This window comes from Talpa europaea (genome assembly GCF_964194135.1).
Source record: "Talpa europaea genome assembly, chromosome: 1".
NCBI classification, from domain to species: domain Eukaryota; kingdom Metazoa; phylum Chordata; class Mammalia; order Eulipotyphla; family Talpidae; genus Talpa; species Talpa europaea.
In genome coordinates, this window is record NC_140073.1 from 31,097,686 (window position 1) to 31,122,498 (window position 24,813).

Genomic DNA, 24,813 nt, shown 5'->3' on the forward strand with positions numbered 1-24,813 from the left:
AAGAGTCACCTGTACCACCCTCCCCTGTGGGCCAGAATGGGAGAAAGTGGCACAAATTCTCTGGACTCCACTCCTGGAATAAAATGCTAAGGGGAAGGAAAGCACAAAAGTCAGCAGAAACCTCTCAACTCTACTGGAAGCTCTAAATAGAATAATATCCCAGGATATATCTAAAATAGAGGTGTTCATTTCCTAACCCAACCCTCAGATCCATTTAGACACCTCCATTTCTTGGTTTAAGTCAAATCTCCAAGCATGAGTCTTGATTCTATTCTCCTTCTTGCCAAGTCTCACCTCCCACACCAACAAGACCTCAACCCATTTGGTCCTCCCAGCTCTATCTGCAAAATATGTCCACATGTGTACAACCTCCACCACGGCTGTGCAGTTCAAGCAACTCTGCCTCGGTTCCTGCCAATAGACCAGATTCTGTTCCCTAATATCCACTTCTGCTCCCTAACAACACATTCTCCCCACAGAATCCAGAACGATCTTTCCAAAACATAAATCAGATCCTCTTGTACCATTTTTATTGGCTTCTATACACTCTGTTACAGTTCTAGCTATTACCTATGTGAAGGTCTCTCATGTCTTCCAAATATATGCAGAAGCCTGCTGAGTGACAGCAACTATATGCCCATCGTGAGTCAGGTACTGTGCTAGGTACTTTAAATATTACATATTTCTCCAATCCTATGTCACACATGCAAGGAACTATTCTCCCATTTTTTTAAAATTTTATTTATTTATTTATGCATACAAGAACTGGGGTATAGGCCAGAGGTGTGGGAGGGTGAGAGGATTCACCAGAAACAGAGTGGGGAACAGAACAGGTGGCTTGACTAAACACTGCTGAGGGGAGTAGCAGGCGAGACAGGAGAGGTCTGCTGCGCCATGTGGGTCACCTCCCTGGCTGGGGATCGTACTCGTGCTGCAGAGGCTGTGGATTGCTTCATAGTGCTGTGCTTAACCCCTTGTGCCACCAGGGAGGCCCTATTCTCCCATTTTAAAATGAAGGCATTAAAGCTGGGATCTTACAGTCTATTCTGAAACTGGGTTTAAAATGCAGAATGTATAATTTCAGCATGTAGGTTCCTTTGAGCGTATGTCACGTTGCCTTTCAAAACTGGCCATTTGCTGAGCACTGGCCACGCATTAACTACTCGATGTTTTCAAGCATTCTCACCAACACTCCTGTTCACTCACAGGTGGCTGACCCTGGATTCTTAATGGGGAAAACGTCTGTGAGAACTGTCATCCAAGGTCACTCTGCAAGTGCATGGCAGGGCTGGGGCTGAAACCCTAGCTGGCTGCAAAGCCCACTTCTTCCCAGCCCCAATTGCAGAGGGATGCAGCAGCAAGATCAGACTCACTCTGGGGGCCCAGTCACCAGTCCCCTCCTCTCCAGGCGCAAATTGTGTGCTTGGTAAAAGCCTCCTGCCAAAAGCCATGTGCAGGGGAGACAGAGCAAGTTCTGGAGCAACTTCACTGCCAGTGGTAGATTCTAAGCCCAGGCCCCTTGGAGAAGTCACAATGTTCGTGCCTCAGTTTCCTTATAGGTGGTGACACATGAGTGATACCACCTCTACTGACACCCATAGAAAGGTCTACTGGGGAAAGCACGACATAACCGATGGAAAAGGACTCAAATGTGCTCTTGTGATTAGAAGAATATTCTATGAGTCTTTAATTGCATCTGCACTCCAGGGTTCAGAAATGAATGTGTCTGAATTTTCCTCTAATCCAATGAAAAAGAAAGAAGACTGACAGAGGAGTGTGGTGGTGGGGAGAGGGAAGCTGGTAACACATGCCTGTGAATCCCAGCCCCAGATTTTTTGCTTTGAAATTATACTCCCTCTTCCCTTGTGGCCTTTCAACACCAAGATATTATTCCAGAGGGGCATGTGGCACTTATTGTGCACATAATCCTTCAGTGTCTGAAGCATCTCGGATTGCCCTGAGCTTACAGGAAGGCATTTGGCCCACAGAGTTGGCCTAGAAATGGAGACGCCAGGGACATAGTCCCCATGAGAGTGGGAGTGAAGAAACCAAAAGGGAGGCTGTGAGGCAGTGTCATGCTGAGTTGAGTAAAGGGTCTTGGGATCACCCAACTTGTACCCAAACTCAGAAAACTGTTCCTGTCGCCTTCACTGCTGTTCTGGATACTGTGGGGCACCGGCAAGTCTATCTAGACATATCATCACTTTGCCCCCAAATTCAGGGGAAAATAATTATGAGTAACCGAGATGAGGTCAGTTGAGTTCCAAGATATATTCAAAGGCAAACAAGCTCCACGCCATGCTTTGTGTTAACAATACCTCCCTGATAAAGGGTCCTGGGCAAGCTAGTTCTTTTGTCTGCCTCTTAGAGATACTTGGTGGTTGTGATCTGAGAAGATCTCTTTAGCCTTGCCGATAATTGCACCCCCCAGACTTATAAGATCACACAGGAGGTGCTGAGAAGAATGAAACATGACACTGAAAAATGCAAGTGAGGCCTGGAGGGGCCAGCGGGCACTTCTTTCTCAGCTGCCCGAGCAGGAGAAGGACGCCTACCCTTCTCCCTTGCATGGAGGGAGATGATGTGGCTGGAGAGCAGATCCAGCCACACCTAATGCGGGAAGCACTCCCAGGGGACCGGCCTCTGAAAACCATAAACTCCTTTCTTTTGCTCAAAACTTGTTTGTTTGGGTTTTGGTCACTTGGTATACTCGTGCTAACTAATGGCAACAATTTGTTTGTAAAAAGACTCTGGACATGCGAATGACTGAGTCACACAGCAAAAATGTGAAAACATGCAGAATTCACTCAGGCAGTCAGGACATTAGCTGAAGGCAACTGAGTGGCAAAGGAAACCAGGTACTGCCTGGATAGGGCTCGAAAGTCCACTGACCCATGTCAGGAGGTGCACGTTGAGGGTCGTCACGCCAACTGATTACGATTGAAACTCAAAGAAACCCAGAGGATTTATGCCTCCTATGTGGTGAGATGAAGTTCCAGCTAAGAGGCTTGAGGGACTGGGTGACGTACCAGGAAAAACTAGATTATGTTCAGCAAGAACTCTGAAGCAGTCATTCTGGAATATGAGCTGACCATTCCTGAGTCCTGATCTTGCAACTGACTAGGAAAAACTATCTAATAGTCAAGAGCCCACCTGAAGGGATGAACTGACCACCAGTAGTTGGGAAGAAATGACTTTAAATCCTGGGAAAGATTTAAAGAGATGAAGGGGTGAAGTAAAATACTAATACTTAAGCTTAGGATCAAAGTTTGTGATCGTTAGTTTAAATCTGTATATTTATAATACCTAAAAGAACATATGGCCTATTAGATCTGAAAAAGGTCTTGTGATTTCTATTTTAATCTGAGTACTGACTTCTGACTTCAGATTATTAAGATTTAAGCATTTGATTCAGACTGTAAAAAGAACTGGAGTGTGCAAGATAATTTATGACATTTGTAACTTTAATTTCTTTGATCTACAAGAGTTGTTTAAGTGCTTAGAAAGGTTTTGCCTGTTAGGCTGGTAAGCCTACTCTGCCAGACATTTGAAGAGATGGTGGAAATCAGGCAATGTTAAAATGATGAAGGCAGTCTGAAGTATTTAAGGAAACACAATAACCCAAGTTTGCAAACAGTACTAACTGTTGAATCAAATAATAATTGGAAATAATCTTAATTTATTAAAAAATGATTTACAGATGAGGTTTGTAAGAATTAAAGCTTCAATAAGTGGAGCACAAAAGCTCTCCTCAGAAAGATGGATACTAAAACATTTCATTCTGTGACTGAATGTACAACTTTTACATAGATGATCAAGTGAGCAAATGTACCCAAAAGCACATCTCCACTGTTTTCTCCTTCACTTCACTCTACATTTTAAGACTTCCCAACTGCTCTGAAAATCTTAGTAGAAAGAGCACTGTGTTCTACAACCTTAGAAAACAAGCAGGGAAAAACTCAGGCTCTACAATGGGAAGCTCAAAGGGATACCGGATGCAGGGTTTGACTGGTTTCCCTGTATATAGAGATTTTTAAAGTTAGAGACAGCACATCACAGATATGCCCTACAAATTTTATGGCTGAGACATCTCAAAAAATGGCAAGAAGATGCTTCACTGATTCCTCAGAACCATTAACACAAAAGCAGCAGCATTTCCTGTGCATATCACAGCATGTACCTTTCTTCTACTGGATGAGACATTCTCCCTTGTCTATCGGATAATGGCACAACTCAAGCTATAAGTGATTGGATTTAAAAATGACACTTACCTACTTTTAGCCTTCCCCATGTTTAGGATGGATGGAAGGCATTCCATCAAACATTTGCCATGTTTCTTCAAAACTCCTAAACTCGATATTTTGGGGACCTAAGTCTTGCATTCATTTGTTCACCCATCCAGTCAGCCAGTTTCCTTTATGCACCAGGCACTGTACAAGGCAGTGGGCTACAATAGTGATTTAGAATTATCCTTTTCCTTGATCACAAAGCCAGGAAATGTGAAGACAAAACACAAAGCTCACATGCAAAGGAAATCATAAGAAAGATGAACAAAGGGTGCCAAGGAGAAACTGTACTGGTTCCCAACATCATTTCTACTATCTTCAAGACACCAGCCAAGTGGCCATAATCTGGCAGCGTGGCAAAGCCCAGGTGCAACGACACTGCTGTGCTGCTGTCTCCTTCATGGTATGAAAGTGGCAAAGGCAAGGAGCCAGGAGAGCCAAGTCCTGACTCCAGTCTCTCCGGCAATACTTCATGTGAGAGTTCACACATCACTTTCTATCTAGGGCCCAGTTCCCTATATAATGAATGACTTGGTCAAAGTCATCCCAAAGGTGGCTTATTATTTCCTGTGAGTTGAAACTCAGAGAAAAGTTTTCACAAAGGCTAACAGGCACATTAACGGTCTGCACTGGTCTCAGGGTATCTCCTCCCACTTAGTAAAAGCTGCTAAACAGGTAAACTAACTGCACGTCCTAGTCTTTGAACTTCTTTAATGCTGATTTCCCCCTTCAGATTATTTTTTTTTAATTCCACACAGAATCTTTTAAATACTTGTAATGAAAGAAATTATCTACCTCCGAGTAATAACCATTCTCGCGAGACAAAATGTGCTCTCTCGTTTGGCATGATCCCCATCCGAGCCTTTTTACCATATATGCTACTTGCTTGGCCCTACAATCTGAGTTTGCAAATCCCTTATATAGCAGCACTATGACTCAATTCATATTAGAGTCTATACTAGACCATGCAATTTATCCACAGGGGAATAAGATGCAATGTTACCTAATATTTATAGTTACCACTGACAATGTATTGAATGCCAGACACTGTACTAGGCACATTACATGTATTGTTCTAGTCCTATTTTCCACTGGCTGAAACAGAGGCTTCAGGGCCCAGAGCTGATTAGAAGGAAGGGATTCAAACAAGGTCTAAGGCTCCATGCAGACTTTCAGCTCATCAGAGCACACAAAGATCAGCTTTGAAATCTGTCTGCTAATCACAACACAATTCCATCTACTGATGGCAACCAAGTATATTAAGGAGACCCCCATCTTGGCCAAGACATAGCATTTTAACTAGAACCAAGGCATTCACAACCTCTACTGTGTGCCGACTAATTTTTGGAGCAATAAAGATGTGAAAAGAAATGGCTCTCCAAAAGTGACCAGAAAATCCTTTCAGAAATGGAAAGGCCCGTAAAACCAGGAGATACAGTTTCAGAGTCTTACAGGAGATGCTGACATCACTGTGTCAGGAATTCAAATGCCACTCAGAGAGCTTAAAACACAATTCTAACAGCCCAAACACAAGTTATCTGTTATGAAAAATGCAGATGAAAGAATCATAAATTATTTCAGTGTCTTACACTCCCTGCTTTTCTTACTAAAGTGGGGAGGGAGCATTCCAGAGACCGAGGTGGGAAGGCTGCCTTCACCAGGGCCCCAGAGAAACCACCTATAATTTGGACAAATTTTTAATATTGAGCTCTTCTGGGGAATAACTAGATGCAGCAGGAATCCATAATGGTCCAAAATTAATATGATACCATATTTATTTTAATTTTTTAAAAAGATTTATTTATTTATACCAGAACTGGGGTACAGATCAGAGGTATAGGAGGGTGAGAGAATTAACCAGGGACAGAGCGGGGAGCAGAACAGGCAGACAGACCAAAGACACTGCTGAGGAGAGCAGTGGGTGAGGCAGGAGAGGTCTGCCATGCCATGTGGGTTTCTCCCTGGCCGGCAGGAAATTGAACCTGAGCTGCAGAGGCTGCGGACAGCTTCACAGCACGGTGCTCAACCCGCTGAGCCATGGGGGAGGTCCGATACCATATTTACAACTTCATCTCCTCTGAAGTCGAAAGGCAAAACAGGACTCTAAGGTTAGAGAGATGATTAAACAGATTTTTCCACTAGCTTTTACATATCCAGGCATGAGGAATCCCAACTTTAAGCAAAAGACTGCAAGATATGAGGAGTTACTGAAGGATCTGGGAGGCCGTTACACTTTTCAAGAGGAGCGAGTAAATGTTGTTTATTCACAGGACAGACATGTGAAATGATGTAAAGATCAGGTTGCGAATAGATACTCATTCTCTGCTCACTAATAAACCACTGCAGGTTAGCAGAGACTGTAGTTCTGCAAAGCAATCTTTACAAAGCAATGGATTCTAACCCACATACCCCAAATCCAGACTTGGTCTACTTCTAAAAGGCCCTTACCAAACCCAGAAACAGTCTAGGCAGGCCCCTGCCCTTCTTTCTGCCTCTTTTCCTGGTGTGTGAACTCCTGCGGCAGGGACACAAAGAGCTGTGCCCAGGCTTACCTGCCCACTTTTCCAGTTCTGCTCCAGAATCACAGCAGAGCCCACTGACGCAGTGCTGTGCCCCCACCAGACAGCTGTGTTCAGTTGCAAAAGCCCAGACTGGTGGAACTTGTTTTCTGGCTATTGTTTAAGGCAATTGTTCCTGTGAAACCTCAGGGCCCAAGCAGAATGAGATCCTTTGGTGTGGATGAGTGAGCAAGCCCAACTGCAGGCTTAGCAGTAACCCCTGGGGAAGGAAAAGGGTTTGGCTATCTACATTTCCCACCAGACAGGTATGTTAACTATTTCCTCCCCAGGAGGCTTTCTCAAGAGCATCATCTCTAATCACCCCTGGGACATATTAAGAAAATCCACCTTCAAAGAATGCGACAGGACTCCTGCAGACTTGTTCCTTTGTCGAGCTGGGAATGAAATTGAAATCATTGCCAACTTGAAGTGGAAAGTTGTGCCAGACCCCAGGCTAATTATATTACTTGCATTATTTCAATTAATCCTCACAACTCTATGAAAAAAAGATAATGATACTCTAGACAGACAGCTTACTTATGTGTCAGCTTCTGTTACCTGCATTTTCTCCTAGGTACCATAAGACAGATAAATACCATACCCAGACTAGACAGGAGACAACTGAGGCTTGGAAAAGAGGGGCTCTAAGGTCGTACAACCCAGCCAAGTTGAAACTGGGATTCAAACAGATCAAGAGCCTTCAACCATGTGACCTATTCAGTTGACACATCTGAAAGAATACCTATCATGTGTATTAGGAGGATTTCCAAGTTCCCTACAGCAAAAGTGCAACAGTTGCTCGAATACAACCACAAGAGAGCCACCTCTCTCCCTGCTTCTCTTCTAGAATCAACTGCCATGGTTCATAGGTCTGGAGCATTCTGCACCCAAATGTCCCAGAACCTCAGCTGGAATTAAAGCAAGGACAGAATAGACATGGATTCCACAAATGCAGTCAGCTGGCAGTGACCAGGGCACCACTTATCCCTGGAGGTTCCTCATGGAGGCAGCAAAAGCTCTGCAGACTAGAGTACAATAGATTTGTGTCTGAACCCCGGCTCTGTCATTTACTTTGTCAGTGTCTGTGCCTCCGGGAGACCCAGGTTTCCTCCTGTGTGCTAGAGTGCTAATGACACCCAGCCCTTGTAAGCATTTTGTGGGGGACATATCAGATCTCCAGGCACACAGGGGATAATCACCTTGTGTCAGCTTCCATCCAGGACCCAGGGAGCCTGCCAGGACTGCGGGAAGGAGATGGAGGCCCACGTTATAAAATAGATAAAGTTCTCGTGCAAGAACTTCTTGTTGCTGCCATAAACGGACAGTCCCAGGGGATCAGCAGCTTCTACAGATGGTGCCAGGTGCAAGGGGAATCACTGGGGTGGAGGAAAGGAAACTCGAACCCCTAAAGGGGATTCTAAGGGGATTTAGCAGCACTCAGAATGCCCTGGGATTGAGTTTCATTCCACAGCACCTTTGTCCCATATTGGTAACTCACCCCTCCAGCAAGTAGGTGGTCCCCTGAGTAAGCGAGAAATTCCTCCCTTTGGCTCCAGGGGCTCCTTTGGGTTAGAAACCCCAGAGCTCTCGCCTGGATGCCTGAGACCCCCATTGTTACAATAGGCACCAGAGTGTCTGCTGACCTCAGCTGCACAAAGCCCTCCCCTCCTCCAAACCTCCTCCAGAGAGGGCTGCTGACACTGGTCCAGTGCTGGCTGGCTTTTGCCAAGGATCCCCACAAACCCACACTGATGTTCTGATTATCAGTAGATACATGGACCCCATACATTAATGGACTTTGGCATATTACAGCTAATGAAAATGACAGCTAACACATAGCTCTTGAGGGACCCTGCTAAGTGCTTTACATGCCCCACAGCCTCTTGTGGGGTGTATATCCCACAACTCTTTATTTCCCTGAAAAGCAGAAGCTATTCATGTTCCCTTTTCATAGATGAGGCAACTGAGGCTTCCAGAGGCTTGGGTGACCTGCCAAAGGATTCAGAGCTAAGAGGTAGAGCTGAATTTGAACCTAGATCTGCCCTCCTCAGAAACCCAGGCTCTTCTTAACGTTAACTAAAGAGCAGAGGAAAAGATACTTTTAAATAGATCACTGTCATAAGAACACAGAAGTCCCACTGGCTCTACAGGGCATATTTTAATTAATCAAATTATTCTTTTTTTTTTTTTTTTGGTTTACTTCAATGTTTGTTTACTTTTCTTTTTTTAATTAATATTTTATCTTATATAATTCTTACATCATTTTCATTTTTGCACAATGTATGCATTATCATTTTGGTTATATTCCCCATACAATTGTACCCCCCCCTTATTTTGACCCTAGTCCTTCCTCTCCCCTCCCCCACTCCCCTGTGGTGTGTCTCTGGTTTATAGTTGCTTGTTGATTTTGATTTTTTACTTTGTATTAATTAGTCTTTTTCCTGGTCCCTTATTTAGGTTTTCTAAATTCCTGCTATGAGTGAGACCGTAATCAAATTATTCTTAATACATCCCTAAGCAGTTAAAAATAAAAGTGAAGGGGGAAGGACAAATTCCAGACAGGGCATTGGCTGGCTACCTTAGGTCTAGAGCAGGTGAGGGGGATGTGGAATCCCAATAGGCTCATGGCTCCTCCCCACCCCAACCCCGACACACTTGGCTTCCAAAACATGGTAGGGGTCTGGGAACCTGAACACACAGAACAACCACAATCACCTCAGGTCAGCTGACAAAGGCAGCTGTCCCCTTAAGCTTTGCGTTTTTCAGAGGCCTGCCCTTCAGATAGCCCTTCTGGGACAATGGGGAGGGGAAAGGAACTCAGGTGAAGAAACAAACATCCAAATTCAGCTTTGCAGCCCAACAGCAGCTCAGTCCTAGCTAATCAGCCACCCCCAGCACACAGATAGCAGCTAGTGCCAACAGCCTGGGTCAGCATTAGCATGCAGGCTGTGAGACTTCTCCCTCCAGGATTACATAAATACAGCTTCTGGGGAGGCAGCCCAGAGCTCTAAGGCACAGCCCCAACCGCCCAAGGCCAGCCCCAAGGCCACCTACACTACCAGAGCTGACTTGTTCTTGGGTTCTTCCTACCCCCTCCTTCCCCCAGGCATAAGCACAAAGCTAGTCACAGATCCATCCACCAGCCCAGCAGCCTTAAAGAGACCACAGAACTCCTAGGCAGTCCCTCGTGAAAGCAGGGCTGCTTCCTCATATTCTGCCTGCTCCCTTCCAGAGCAAGCAGAATCTGAGCAGCTCAGGTAGGCTATGCTGATGAGTATCATGCCTCTGGTGAGTTCCCCACAATGAAAAGCGCCCTTCATCCACACTGAAACCTAGAGCTAAAGCCATTCCGAGTCATCTGCCAAGCCCAACAAGGCAGGCAGAGTAGCTGAGGGCACCTGAGTTCCTATCCCAGTTTTGCCCCTTATGAGCTGGGTGACCTTGAGCAAGTTACTTATTCTCTCTTAGTTCCTAATACCTTACCTCAAAATTGGTAACATTGCTACTTTGCAATGAAATGTAAATGAGAAAATGTTGGTTAGATGCTTGGCATGTAGTAGGTGGTAATGTTAGGGGGAAAAATAACAGTAATGCATATTGTTTTCTCCTCCCCTTGTCTGGCTTAAAAATAGAAATGCTCCTTTTGGGGCAGCTTTATTGTAGTTCCTATAAACAAGAACAGTACTCATGCTTACATCTCCCAAGCCGTGGTTCCTGGAGCAGAGTTTCCAGAAAAAAAAAAAAAACACCCACCCAGTAATTTGCAGTATTAGCAAACACAGCCACAAGTTCACTGGGCTTCTGAGTTCCAAACAAAACCTCCACTGCAAGTCATTTTAATCAGAGGCCTCTGAACCACTGGTAGTCCTTGCCTGGGGACCCTGCTGCCTCACTCCAGTTTCCTCAACCACCCAAGCTCAAAGGGCTCCCCAAAGCCTTGAATAAGGATCTAAAATAGCGGGGTGATCAATGCCCAGTTTTTCAGTCTCAGCAGCCTAAATTGATAAGATGGCTTGGAAAATATTGACATTACTCAAACGTCCAGGTGGACCAAGGACATTTGGGAAATGCTCAGACTTCCTCCAAAACGACCAAGGTTTGCCTGAAAGGAGGTGGGGGTTAGGAGGGAAAGGATGATGACTTTCCCAACCAGTACTCCCTCATCATATAGCCCACGGGGATTCTGGCAGTTCTGCCAGGATTTTCCAGTACCATCAAGGACTGACAAGGCAATACAAGCCCCTCGACCTGCCCCAGATCCCAACAATTTTTATGAAATCATCCTACCTTGTAAGATTCCTAGGCCAGAGCATTTCACTACATTCTGGTCCTTAGAGAATGCAGGCAAAGCAGCTGAATGAATCTCAGGATGGCAACTCGGTCAGCCAGTCAAGCCAGCCCACCTCTGGCCAGGGAATCCCAGGCAGCAGCAACTCTGCTACTGAAGGACCAGCCAGGAGATCGCCATTCCCCAGCCCAGGAAAGAAATCTGATCCACCAACAAAATTAACCCCCAAAGTGCTGAAAGAGCTAGGGGTCAGGCCTGAGTGCTAGAATCTAGTCAGCTGTGAAAAGTTTCAGCAAAGCAAAAGCTAACACCAACTCTGAAACTGTTACCGTAACACACCGAGTAGAAGGGCCCTCATATGGTCCCAGGGGAGTCTGGAATAGCAGGACAAGTTGAATAAAATCTAAGTGTGAAGAAATATTTTAAATCCTCAAGGGCTGTCCTCAGTCATTGGAGTAAGTCTTTTCAGCAAAAATAATGACATAAAAATCACTGACATCAACATCTCTTAGCTCATTGCAGCAACAACTGAATGCAAAGAATTTGATTGAAATGATGAACCCCCAGAGATAAATTCTGAAGCCAAAGGGGAGAAGATACCTATTTGGACCGTTAACAATGACATACATTATTTCCGGTGATGTCACTTTTGATGCAGGGCCAACAAAAATATGCATTAATTCCTCTTGCTACTTAATATTTTTGAAAAGTTCCGTGTATGCCTGATGACTTTAAACATTATGGTACAGAGGCTGGGAGGGAAGTTGGGGTGGGAGAGAGTCCCAGTTCTGGGATGGGAAGGGGTTGCACTGACTAATCCCTATTAAAACCTGTAATCAAGGAATTCAGAAAGAACTATGTAAACAGATGCTGTGAACAATGAACAACTGTTTTACTATTGAGAATTCAAAAGCAAAATTATGTGATAGTCACAAGCTTTTATTTCAAAATGAAGAAGGATTAAGATGTTCTCCAAAATCTTTACTCCCTTCTCCCAAAACCCAGCGGCTGGCTCCTGGCAGCTTTCAAAGACTTTCTTTGCAAAAAGCTCTCCCTTTGGCTGGGCCTGCCTCTACAGAAGGATGAGGGAATGGGGGGTTGTGGGTGTGTGTGTATGTGCGTGCGTGCGTGTACGTGTGCATGCACGCGCGTGCGTGTCTGTGTGTGTGTGTGTAGGAAGCAATAACTGGCTCTAAACTGGGTCTCTGTGTGGTCATTGTTTGCTCAGCAAACAGAAGCCTTTCAAAGGGGAATGAAGAACCATTCTTTCACTGTCCAAGAGGGAAGGAGTAAAAGGTCAGCTCAGAAAAGGAAGGAGGGTCCAGTGAAGCTTCCCAGGTGAATGAAAAAGAAACCAGGTCTAGGAGCAGAGATCGTAATCTTGAGCAAGTGCCAACTAAAGTGAATCATTCATATCTCACCCCTCAGGGTCCTCCCCATCTTGAAGAACTGCCGCCAGCATCTGCAGTGGGGAGTGAGGGACAGAGGACAGAGGCCAGAGGTGGGGGAAGGGTGAGTTTGGGGAAGTGACTGTAGTCCAGATTTATTGAGACAAAATTCAGGATTAACTCAGGCTCTGGCTCACAAAGGTGCTTTGAGCCATTCCTGTTACCTTCTCCTCTATCCCTGAAACAGAATTTATCTTTACATGACTTGTTTGAGAATCTGGCTGACCTCTGGGTTAATTTGGGTGTTATGGGATAGTGACTATGGGACACACACACACATTTCAGTTTTCTATAGTAGTTGCTTATGTTTTTTTAAAGATTTATTTATTTATGCATACAAGAGCTGGGGTATAGGCCAGAGGTGTGGGGGGCAAGAGGATTCACCAGAGACAGAGTGGGGAACAGAACAGGCAGATTGACTGAAATACACTGCTGAGGCAGGTGAGTCAGGAGAGATCAGCTGCACCATGAGGGTAGCTCCCTGGTCGGGCATCAAACTCATGTTGCAGTGGCTGAGGATAGTTTCACAGTGCAGTGCTTAACCCCTTGCGCCACCAGGGAGGCCCAGTTCCTTATTTTTTAATATCTGAAAATCCAGACTAACCACCAAGATAAAGGATGTCTGTTGATTTGTTTTTGCATTCAACTAACTGATATTTATTGAGCACTTGCAAGGTCCCAAGTACTACTCTAAGTGCTGAGGATACACTAGTCAACAAAATAGAAAAAAATGTCCCTACCTTACTGGAATTTAGCTCTTTGTGGTAGAGCTATAAAATAAACGAGACCAGGTAAATTATACAGTGTGTTAGAGATAAATGCCAATGAGAAAAAAGTAATATAGGAATGAAGATGTGATTTATCAAAGAGGGTTGTCTGAAATTTTACATAGGGTGGGTAGTCAAGATCTGCTGTGGGGGGCCTCCCTGGTGGCGCAGCGGTTGAGCGCTGGCTTGCGAAGCTGCCCTCAGCCTCTGCAGCGCTGGTTCAATCCCCGGCTGCTCCCCGGACACTGGAGGAGGGTCCCACATGGCGCGCAGACCTCTGCTGCCGCCCGCTGCTCCCCTCAGCAGTGTACTTCAGTCCTTCTGCCTGCTCTGCTCCCCGCTCTGGCTCTGGTAAATTCTCTCAGCCTCCTGCGCTTCTGACTGTACCCAGTGCTTGTATAAATAAATAAATAAACAAAAAAATCTTTTGTGGGGATTATTATTTACAGACCTGAGAGAGGTGCAAAAGTTTGTTATGTAAATATCTGGGGATGAGAGCCTTCCATGAGAGAAAACAGTTAGTGCAAAGGTCCTGATATAGGATACAACTTGCACTTTCATTCCAAGAACCCAGAGTCCAGTGACTGGAGCAGAGTGAGCAGTGAACCAAACGGAGCCAAACAAGAGTTCAGGTGAGAGGGACAAAGGATAAAGGGAGAGAAGAGGGTGCCAAAGTGGAGCCCGGAAAGTCACTGGAAGCATCTTGGCTTAGTCTGAGAAAGGATGTAACCAAAGGGTGAATAAATGGAGTTTCTCCTTGCATAAAATCTCCTTGCACGTAATCTTCTACAACACATATATTATTTTGACTGTGTACAGTTTTCACAAGTGCAGCTTTATTGCACATGACAATGTGCTTAGTGGTGTGGGGGCTTCTCTCAGCCCCCTTCTGTGGTTTAAGGAATCACATCATTAATATGAAATGCTCTGAATTTCTTGCAGCTGCAGATTAAAATTTAGGCAGGCTGAAAAAGCAAAATCATAATACAGTTGGAGCTTTTTTTGCATGCTATGGAAGATAACCATCGGTGTAGCTACTACTTCACCGAAACAATGATTTGTTTCTCTCAAGAACATTAATGTTTAATTCTTGCCAAAACCAATGGTCTTCATCTTACTTGTGTTTTCAGCAGCATGAAGCATGGCAGACAGTTTCTTCCTTCTTGAATGAGTCTAGGGTTTACACGCCATCATCCTGTGTTGCTCACGTTCCTCTGCTCACCTTCCTTCTCTGTCCTCCAGGTCTCAGGGTCTGGCCCTAGTCTCCTTCTCTTCTCTAGGCTTTTCCTAGATGATCTCACCTACAGCTCAAATATTAGATATAGACAGACAACACTAAAGTCTCTCTATAGTTTCCATAGAAACTTCAAGATTCTCTCTCTTATTCTGGCCTCCTTTTTTTTTTTTTTTTTTTTTGGTTAAAGATTTATTTATTTATACAAGCACTGGGTACAGTCAGAAGTGCGGGAGGGTGAGAGAACTCACCAGAGCCAGAGTGGGAGCAGAACAGGCAGACTGACAAAGTACACTGCTGAGGGGAGCAGCGGGCGCAGCAGGAGAGGTCTGCGCGCCATGTGGGACCCTCACCGGTGGCCGGGGATCGAACCAGCACTGCAGAGGCTGCAGGCAGCTTCGCAGCCCAGTGCTCAATCACTGCGCCACCGGGGAGGCCCTTATCCTGGCCTCCTTTGCATACACAATATATCTCAAATCTAATGTACCTAATCCGTAACTATGGCTGCAATTTTCAGTGTGTCTGCACCCCACCGTCTTAGTCCTCCCCATCTCGGTCGATAATGTATGACTACCCAGCAGTCCTCCTTAATCCTCTCTTCCTTCTTGCCTACCATATAATCCATTATATAGTTAATAGGTCCTTTGAGCTATATCCCCCCTCCCCTCCCCGCCATACACCTTGGACCTGACCACTGCCTAGCAACCACAGTTAGCCAGCCACGCCACTGACATCTCTCTCCTCCAACAGCCATCTCCCTGATCACTCAGACTTTCTTCTTGCCTGGCTAGGCTCCATCCCCCACATAGCAGCGACAGTGATCTTTCTCAAATATACACAGATGGAGTTACCTTCCTGCCTAAACCCTCTAAAAGCTTTCCAGGAAACTTAGAACAAAATCCAAATTGCTTCTCTTGGCCTGGAAGGCCCTATGTGCTCTGGCCCACTTCATCACATTCAAATATGGACATACTTGGATCCTCAAACGGCCCTCTCCCAAGGCTCTGGCCCAGTTGTTTTCCACTGTATGGTACTTTGTGATACTTACAAGTGAACATATTATCTTTTTGGTGGGGAGTGGTGTTTTTTTTTTGGTATTTTCTAAAAATTAAAAAAAACCCAAAACACCAAAAAACAGTAAGCTCCTTGAGGACAAGAGTGCTGTCTACTTTCATGTCAAGCATCTCCTTTTAGTGTCTAATTGGTCCTGGACCAATTTGGTAGAGGACAAAACAGGGAACAGAATGTTCTGAGCAGTTTCCTGGGAAATTTTGGCACTTTCAAGGACTTGAGCTCAGTGGTTCTTAATCTTTTATTTGGTTACACACCCATTTGAGAATCTGATAGAAACTCAGGTCTGTGTCCCTATAAAATCTGTAGACAGACCTTTTATACACAATTTTAGGGGATTTGCTGGAAGTCTGCACTAAACTCCGGGTCAAGGGCAGCTGCTTCTGAGATTTATTTAATTTTTTTTAAAAACTAAACCTTTATTTATTTTAAAATTTTTTTTAAGATTTATTTATTTATGCATACAAGAGCTGGGGTATAGGCCAGAGATGCAGGGGGTGAGAGGATTCACCAGAGACAGAGTGGGGAACAGAACAGGCAGACTGATTGAAATACACTGCTGAGGGGAGCAGCAGGTGAGACAGGAGAGGTCTGCTGCGCCATGTGGGTAGCTCCCTGGCCGGGGATCGAACTCATGCTGCAGAGGCTGTGGATTGCTTCACAGTGCGGTGCTTAACCCCTTGCACCACCAGGGAGGCCCTACTTCTTAGTTTTATGGCACTAACTCTGTACAAGATCTACTTTCACTGTTATGACTGCTTTCCTAGTTTGAAAGTCAGTCTCAGTACTCATTTGGGTCATTTTCATCTGGCTTGCTTATATATTATAACAGAGAGAAAAGACAGCAGGCTCCCCTGAACGGATGAACAAGAATGGAAAGATAAGGGATCAGAAGCAAATGCATGAATCAAGGAGCATGGCACTGCCTGCTCTGGAACGTCACTGAGTGAGATTTACAGTAGACAGTGGAAAGAGGGGAAATATACCAGGGGTTTTTAATAAAGCCTTCAAAGTATAAGAGTTAACCCTAGGAAATTTCTAATTTTTTTAACAGAAATTGTAAGAAATCAGGTAACTTTGGGGTAAGCAATAAACAACATTCAACCAACATCCACTTGGTGTCAAATCCGCACCAGACACCAAACTGGACAGTGGGAATGAAACCAAGTAAAAGAAAATGCCCTGATCTTGATGGAGCTATTTACTGGAAGGAGACAAACAAGAAACCATTTTGGATGTTATAGTAAAGGCAATAAAGGAAATAATTAGGGTGCTGGGAATGAGAGACACAGGAGGTACTTCCTTTGCACAGAGAGGTCAGGAAAGACACCGGAGGTAGTGACATTTATACTTTCATTCTTTCTACAGTTTATTCTTTTCTGGGACTCAAGGACCTACAGGGTAAGTGAGAAACCCCCCTTCCCTGTTGGGGTGCTTATGCAGAATCTCTGATTCTACTTGGTTCCCAACTGGCTTCTTTGCACGTATACAGTTTGAGGGCCCTGCCCTATTTTCCTAGTGAGAAGATACTGTCCTGCAGGCTTATAAAGACAGAGGAGCTGCATTTTGGCTTCAAAGCTTTATCTTGTGGAGTTGCCTTTCTGGTGCCTTCAGTTGGTTAATTCCTGGTATTGTCTGGAGCCCATACTTGTGGGCACTCACAGGGAAAGGGACACACACTTCTTCATCTCTAAACAAAAGGCATTATTCATCAGGAAGAGTAGCCAATCTGTTATCCCTATTTACTCCCCTCCCATTCAGAATTTGAAACCTGAGGCTTGTTAACAAAACCTTGGCAGAAGAAGGCTGCAGAACACTACCATGGGTGCCAGCATTTTCAGCTTAAAATCACAAATCCTGACTTTCATCCTCAACCCAATATCAGAGATGTCTTTTCTAACAGGGTGCCAATGAGCTATATCAACTCCTAAATGACAGCAGTTCCAACAAATGACACAGGAGGCCAAACTTGTTTTTAACAGTAATTCAGATTTATAGATTTTACTGCCTATAAATTGCATCTCATTTAATTCTCAGAACTGTTCTGACACATATTATTATCCTTATGTTACAGAAAAACAACCTGGAACTCAGAGAATTTAGAGGATCCTTCACAGTCATACAACTTAGAAGAGACAGACTGAAGCCTGCACCTTCAGATGCCAACTCGTGTTTGGTTTCCATGAAGCTGCACTGGTTAGAGTAGTGAATACCTCCAGGTCACTATGCCAACAGATGGCACTAAGACACTGAGTCTGCCGATGCCATTATGGGTAATCCCAGAGACTTTTAAGTGCTTCTAATACCTTTGGGTTTGGCCCAACCTAGATACACCCTTTTACCAAATTCCATGATATAAGGGTTCCTTCTGGATTTCCAGTAACTGTTCTCTTTCAAATATTTCTCAGGAGTTGATTTTTACATTCCAGGTTTTATGCGGGGGGAAATAATGGTATGCAAAGGAGAGGTGGTCTCTCTCTACCCTCATGGTGCTTATGGTCTGGTACATGTTGGAGTCAGCAGTCAGTCAATTGAAAGAAAATACATCTAACTGCATGAATTGCAATGCACAATGGGTGCCATGAAAGAAAAGAACAGTAAACTGAGAGCAGGTAATACAGAGGGAGAGAGAAAGTTACTGGCCACAAAGTCCAAAGCATCTATGTCCTGCTGCCTATATGGGTGAGCCGTGCAAGCCGAAAGTTGACAATGTGGTGAGAATTTTAAAATTTGTGCCCACATGTAGCTTTCTACATAGTAAAATCTAGATTTTTCCATAAAACACTACCCCAAACACCCTTGGCTAACAGCAGCAACAACAAGGATTTCTGTTCCCAGGGCCATTTACAAGTAATAAGCAGATTGGAAAGTTTGTTCATCGGTTATTTCAGGGAACAATTTGTCACTCAGCCTTCATGTATCCTTGCTCACGGTAAAGAACCTGGTTATTTAGAAAGAAATATAAGGAAAAGTATCTGAAGAGGCAAATTCATGTAGCAATTTGTTCCTTTAAAAAATTATAGGTGATTTAAAATAACACCATTGACTCTCAGCAGGTGTTTTTTGGAATGATGTTATAGATACATAGGAGGAGAATCCTGAGAGTTCAAATATTTCTTTTTGCAGCTGGCCTGTTTATTAAGACAGATGGGTAATGAATGAAATATTTCCAGGTTACTCTTTGGCTTTTTCTAACGTGGCTCCAGCTGCAAGGGCATCCTTGAGTATGTCCACTGCAGGGTGAGATAATGAGGGACAGGGCAGGTGGGCAGGAAGGAGATAAATTATCTTGGAAAGGCAGGGACTGGAGGGGAAACATGGAAATGCCCATCATGGGCAGCACCCAGTAGACTGTGGTTGAGCTAACAGTTATGGGGGCCCTGGTCTTAGTTTACTTCATGCATCCAAAATTCTCCCACTGACCCCAGGATGCACAGATTTGCCCCGTACAGAACCCTGCAGAGCAATGGAGAAAACAGCAGAACAGGAGTCAGAGACCAAGCTCTTGTCCCACATGGGTCACTGCGCTGGCTCTGGCCAACTTCCTGACTGTGGATCTCAGATTACTTGCCTGGTCATGGAGCAGACTGCCACCCCAGGGGTTCTCTGAGTCCCCTTCAAGTATGAGGGTTTGTAAGCCCACACTCCCAGCTCTCCCACTGAAATCCCTTTTCAAAAGAAAATTCATTTACCTTGTGAATATGACTCAGGCTCCATCTGTCCCCCAGCTGGAGACAATCCTTGAATTTACAGCAGACTTTCTAGGCGTCGGGTCTGTATCAAATGTTATAAATATCTCATCCCACAGAGTCCTGCCTGCAACCCCGTGAGTCTCTTGTAAGAAAACCTGTTCTGGACTTTCGCTTTGGTATTTCATTGTTTCCCTTCTGAGTTTATAGGGACTATAAAGTAGGTTCACAAAACCTTCCACAATCTTTAAACCACAATCTTGTTTAATTCAAAAAGAAAAAAAAAAATTAGTTTGGCAAAGAGCCCAATTCATTCTAGGTATTTGCCTAGTGAAGAGGCTAGCTGAAAAGTTACAGACTGGTTAAAAATTAAACTCCTGGGCCTTCCTGGGGATTGAGGGGTTAAGCACAACACTATGAAGCTATCCTCAAAGAGTTCAATCCCTGGCCAGCCAGGAAGCTACCCACATGGCACAGCAGACTTCTCCTGTCTCGCCCGCTGCTCCCCTCAGCAGTGTACTTCAGTCAGTCTGCCTGTTCTGCTCCCCATTCTCTCTGGTGAATCCTCTTACCCCCTGCACCTCTCGCTTACACCCCAGTTCTTACATGCATAAATAAATAGATCTTAAAAAAAAAAAAAGAATAAAACTCCTTCCTTTTGCCTGTGAGTCTCTAAGAGGAAACTGTTTTGAACGGGAGAAGAGAAATATACAGGGTGACCGGTGCATAGTAAGGACTTACAAATTTTCCTGTGGATCATGAAAACCAACTGTATGCCAGGGATGTACAACATTGATAGCAAAACTCATAATATCCCTGTAAGACCAATTTTATTACCTCCAAATTACAGGTGTTGTACAACTTCAAGGGACTAGATAAACTACTCAAGGTGACTGAGCTAGTATGTACTAAAGCAGAAATCTAGATACAAGTCTACCACGTTTATGAATTCAGTATCCTTTTTAGGATTTTTTTTTTTTAAGTTCCTATCAACATGGTGGTTACTATGCTAAATTCTCTGGTTCTTGTCTAACCCTTTGGAGACTCTTAAGTAGTAGTGCTATCCCTGACATACATGAGAAAATTGAGATTGGTGGGTTAAATAAGTTGGCCAAGTCCACACTGCTGGTAAGACCCCACTAGGCAAGTGCCAATGCTAGGAACCAACATAATCACCTCTGAATTCTGCCTTGAGCCTGTTGCTTGGCACATTAAGTAAAATTTTCTGCATATCACCAACAGTCACTTTGTTGATAACGACCCTTTCTCTATGGATCTCCGTCCTCCCTATCTCCAGGAGGGGCTGATTCTATGGGTAGGCAGCTTCATAATAGCTTCTAGTTTTGGACTTTCACTTAAGTTCAGAGAGAAAAAGAAAAACTCTCATTCAATGTAGAGCACAGCGCAAACTGACACGAAATGTGTAGGTTCAGCTGCAGACAGCTAGCTGGGCCTAGACAGAAACTCCATTCTTGTGCCAATCTTCTTCCAAATATGCTACCAAAACAATGCAGTAGTATGGATACCAGAAGAGCATGAATGGTTCAGGGGCGCCCCATCCCCAGAAGTCAGAACATACTTGAGACTATGTCCTCCTGCAGTGCTGCTGCACACACAACTGTCAGAATTGCAAGGAAAACATAGAATATTGGGCTTTATTTGCAGCCCACTCCAGTGTGCATGCATCTGATGCAAGAATGGTCTCTGCATTGTTGTCTATAAGAACAAAAGGAGTAAATATCCAATATCCACCAGTAGGAAAAAAACATTAATCATTTGTGGCTCCTCTGTAGAATGCAATATTGTGTGGCTAACAAATATGATGCCAATAAATCCTGGGTAAAAAAAAAATACCCATCATTGTGCCAATATTATACAACCAGATTAAAAAACACTTGTTTTTTAGAAGCTGTGGAGTGTAGCAGTGAAAATTAAGGGTGATGGAGTTACATTTCCTGGCTCTGCTGCTTCTAGCTGTTTGGCTGCAGACACATTGCTTAAGCAAATTGCATAATTTGATAATTTCCATCACCTGTACAATGGATTCTTACTCCTAGAGAAATTGCAAAAAATTACCTTCTTGAAAAAATAGTTTTGATAAAAATTGTGGAAAAAAAAAAGAATCAGTACTTGTCTAGAGCTTAGAATACAGTGCTTGTGTTCAAAAAATATTTGCCCTTTTTAAAAATTAAATGTGCAAGGGGTGACATGAATAGTAAAATGTCTGGAAGGCAAGAAGGTGCTCACCAAGAAGGTGCTCTTTCTGGGTTAGATGAGAGTATGACCTTTCCTTTTTCTCCTCAAATTTGCTTATCTGTATTCTTTATTTTTCCATAATAAAGCAAGTTTATGTTTTTTCTTTGATAAGGAAAAAAATCACTTTTTTAAAAATGTGAAGCCTTAATGAGACACAGAAATCTCATCATAACTGCACGGTGTCTCCTGGTTTTTTTCTAGTTCAGTGTCCTTATAACAAGAAAGAATTTGTACCCCGAGCATTGGTCCTGAAGATGCAAAGACTGCCTGGGGAGAGAGAGAGTGGAGCTGAGAGCCTGATTTCACTGGAGCAATTCACTTAGCTTAAAAAGTCAGGAAGTCTAGTGGATTAAGGGTATTATAGTCGCTATTCATAAAGGTGTTTTGTTAGAACTTCCAAATAGCAATCTGGTGAAATAAGCCTTGCACAGTCTTAAATAAAAGCCTGCTATAGTACTTAAGGTTTCCTAGAGAAGGAAAAAGACCCCCAGGTATTAATTTACCTAAAGAGCGGCTGCCTGGAAGATACTGTAATGTATCCTAAGTAGCCAATGCTGTAAAATAGGTTACCAGTCACAGAAAGAACTAGGAGGTTGAAGCCCAGATCCCCCGGTGGTAGAACTGCAATTAGCAGTAATGAGAGGCATGTCTGCATTCAGATAAGAGCCACATCTGTACATATATTATAGACTTGGGTCCCTTTCTACAAAACCCAAGGGCATTTAAAGCTGCTGGGATCCAAAAGGCATGAGGTATGTTTGGATTTCAAATTCACATTGTAGAAAAAAAAAAAGAAAAACCATGTCTGATGTACGCATCTCACAAATGCCTCTGGGATGGGAAGGTCACAGCAAACTGTGTGGAGGAGGAGGCTTGCTGATCTTGAGCCCCTTTTAGGACAGTGGGCCCTGAGCTGTTTAAGTCACGCAAGGCAAGTTCCAGTGTTCGGTCTCATCCAGGCGCAGGCAGTCTGGTAAATAAGACTCTAAATCAAATGAGACACAGATTCCACTTTTCCCCACTGCTCCTCAAGAGATCATAGAAGGTATCTTGAGCGAAAAAACTTCTTCACAATGAAGGGACAATGAAGTCAAGGTGAAAAGTCTTATTACAGAGTATGAAAGAGATGGAGTTTGGGGATGGGCAGACATGGAAGTGAATTCTGACCCTAGGAGAAAGCTGAACTGTATGAACTGGAGCTGATCTGTCTGTCTGAGCAGGTACCCTATGTGGCTTGGCCTGGGTAATGAGCTTCCTTCCGATGGGCATAAGGCAAGTCCTTGTTCACAAAATTCTCAGCATATAGATGACAGGTGGGTAGTAGACATTTATAATGTGTTTCCTTAACATATAATGTATGATAAAGAAAAATTCAAGATATAAAGGAAGCAAATAGGAGTGTTTCTCAATCTGGTCTATGGGGAGGGATGGTTATGGAACGCTTCCTGGAGGAGGTGACATTAATTAAAAAAAATTTTTTTTTAAAATGACGAACCACTGTTTTACATCCTTGTTAATTGTTTGACAATACAGGATTTCTCTCTCAAGTCTGGTCACCATAGCTCTCCCAAGGAGGTGAACCCTGAAGGATAAGCACCAACTTATGGCCAAGATGGGGGGGGGGGTAGTGAATAACAGTAAAGGAGCACTGTAGGTAGAGAATGGTCTCTGCAAAGGCTATGAAGCAAAACAGAGAATACTTTCAGGGTATGGCAAGTAGTTCTGTATGGCTGGAGCAGTAGGAAATAATGGGGGCCAGTTCTCACAGACAGCCCAGTAACTGAGTTTGAACTTTATACTGAGGGGAATCAGGGAGCTCAGACATGTTTTGCAGCTGCTGGAAAAGTTGTAAGAATCAGGCATACCAAAGGAAAATTATCCTTGCTCTGCTTCCCAGTTCAGAAATTTCCTCTGTTGCTTGCATTTTAACTAATTTCCTTGACAAATTTAGCATTTTAAAAATTATTATGTCTACTCCATGGAAAACTGCAAGTTACAACACTATCCCACAGGCCTATTTGTTGAAGTCTTTGGAGTCTTCCTTCAGACACCACTGATTTCAACAAGCACTCAGCTCAGCTCTATGCATACAGTTCATCTTCAATGATCAAGTCCCTAATCTTATTCAGGATTGGGGATCTGGTGAACTGAGGTCACCCAACAAGTTTGGATCTGAAAAGAAACTTAGGGGCCACTTGCTTCAATTTCTTCATTTTATGGATGAGCCCAGGCAGAGAGGAAGTGCCTGAGGTCTGAGGCACAGAGGTCTGTGTCTGAGGTCACAGAGCTTAGTGTTAAATCCAAGGTGAGTTTTCAGATCTTCAGCTTCCTCAACCCAGGCTTTTGCTTTACCCCATATCTCAATACAAAGAATTCTAAATTCCCACCTCAAAGTTGGGGAAGACTCACAGACACTGTTTGAGAACATGAAGTCTCCAGTGCCAGCAAACATGGCAGGAAGAAACAGAAACGATAGCTGAACAGGAAGCAAGCGATAAGAAAGAAAGTTAGAATGATCTTATCCATTATGAAAAAGCAGTCATCACAGCCTTCGAGGAAAAGAATCCATTCTATTTACCCAAAGCACTTTCAGGTACTGAAAAGTGCTTCCAGTGTTACCCTGTTTGAAAACATTTATCAGATGCCAGAGAAATTAAGCATGTGCGGGCACACGTACTGTTCTGTGCAAACGGTTTATCTAGCAAAATAACCGGCGGGGAAAAAAGATCTGAAGAACTTCAACTTTCAACTGCCAAGTGGATCAAAGCACAAGCAGCAGAAAGAGAAATACACACGCCTAAATTTAGTCATCTCCCACTCTGGGTAATTTCTTTTCCAGTCTGTTGGTGGACAGAGCCAGGGTGTGAATGATTTTCATCTGATCCTCTATCTTTGCCTGAGCAGAGTCCTACAGGTCAAGTCCAAGATGCCAACTGCAAGCCTGCTCTTGTCTGTGCCCCTGAATCTGTTGGCTATCTGCACTGGACCTCAAGAAGTAGCTGAGAAGAGGAGCATAAAGGTGAAAGAGAAGAGACACAGACACAGATAAAGACAGACAGATGCATATTTTAGCAGAAGGTGAAATTCTTTAGGAGAGAAAACTGGAAATTGGAAGCAGAATACTGGATGTAAGCTGAAAATCCACAGGCTGAGATCCTATTCCTTTGCCTCCACAACACAGGACCTGCACAGACCAACCTCATGAGACTTGCACAA

At 43.9% G+C, this 24,813-nt stretch overlaps 1 protein-coding gene across 5 annotated transcripts in view; it reads right to left on the reverse strand.

The window, feature by feature from the left end:
- NAV2 (neuron navigator 2) overlaps nt 1–24,813 on the reverse strand; it is a gene marked incomplete at both ends in the record, with an annotated part of 712,365 nt that overhangs the window by 71,448 nt on the left and 616,104 nt on the right. The window lies entirely within an intron of this gene.